Source organism: Tupaia chinensis, unplaced genomic scaffold (assembly GCF_000334495.1).
Source record: "Tupaia chinensis unplaced genomic scaffold, TupChi_1.0 Scaffold000045_1, whole genome shotgun sequence".
Lineage (NCBI taxonomy): Eukaryota > Metazoa > Chordata > Mammalia > Scandentia > Tupaiidae > Tupaia > Tupaia belangeri.
In genome coordinates, this window is record NW_006159501.1 from 9,556,467 (window position 1) to 9,557,575 (window position 1,109).

The 1,109-nt window shown below is 63.1% G+C and overlaps 1 protein-coding gene across 1 annotated transcript in view; it reads left to right on the plus strand.

Moving 5' to 3' along the window:
* The first annotated feature begins 939 nt into the window (after positions 1-939).
* KIDINS220 (kinase D interacting substrate 220) overlaps positions 940-1,109 on the plus strand; it is a 122,096-nt gene continuing 121,926 nt past the window's right edge. Inside the window, 1 exon segment of the mRNA XM_027773551.1 lies at positions 940-1,084. The gene's annotated coding sequence lies outside the window, so the exon portion shown is untranslated.

Sequence of the window (1,109 nt, forward strand, 5' to 3'; positions counted from 1 at the left end):
GGAATCTGAGAAAGAGCAGCCGGACGATGGGCTGAAAGGAGTCAGAATCATAGAAACGAAGCCCAGGGGAGGGGAGATCTTATTTCCAGGAGGAGGTGTTAATGGGGTCCCGCGGAGCAGGGAAGCAATCAATGGGAAGCAATCAATCACATATTTAGCGACTGCTCTGTCGGAGGCATCTGCCTAGGTGGGAGGAGGCGGCCTGTGGGGCTGCAGAGGGGCCGGAGGGGCCGGGAAGGGCGAGGACCCCCCTCTCCCTGGAGGAGACGCAGGACGCACGCTCTGGGAGCCCTGGAGTGTAAACCCGGTGACGCTCGCGCTTGGAGAAGGCCGAGACCTGGCAGCTGGGCTCTGGGGAAGGCATTTAGCCGGCTGGCATTTGCAATGAACGCGGAATGTCTTCTGGAGTTATAATTGTGGTTGATTTCTCTGAGTAAGCGTGATTATAATGGTAGGTAGGAATTATGAGTTAACTATAGTAAAGAGAGTGACGTTGACAGTGAAAAAACTATTGCCTAGGGCGCTCGTTGGAAACACACGCTATTCGAAGGCCGCAGAGGGTGGGGGCTGTAGGGCCTGCAGACTCGCCCCAGCCCCGGCCCCTGCCCGTGTCCCTGTTCCAACCCCAGCCACTGCCCGTGCCCCTGTTCCAAGTCCAGTCCCTGCCTGTGCCCCCGTTCCAAGCCCGGCCCCTGCCCGTGCCCCTGTTCCAAGCCCAGCCCCTGCCTGTGCCTCTGTTCCAGCCTTAGCCCCAGCTCCTGCAGATGCCCATGCCTGTGCCCCTGTTGCAGCCCCTGTCCCTGTTCCTGCCCCTGTCCCTGCCACTGTCCCAGTTGCAGCCCCTGTCGCTGTTCCAGTCCCAGCCCCGAGCGCCGGCCCTCCAGGGGGCGTGACAAGGAGACGCCCCGCCCCGAGCGCAGCCACGTGACCTGTCATTCGCTGGGAGGGAGGAAAATGGCCGCCGGGTGTGGCGAGGGCAGCCCGCTGAAAGCCGCGGTGTCCCGGTTTCGCGTCCTCTAACGCGGCGGGGAGCAGGCTCTTTCGGCCGAACTGAGGGCGCCGTCCTCGGGCCGGGCTGAGAACGGTGAGTGTGGGGGCCGGCGGCGGGG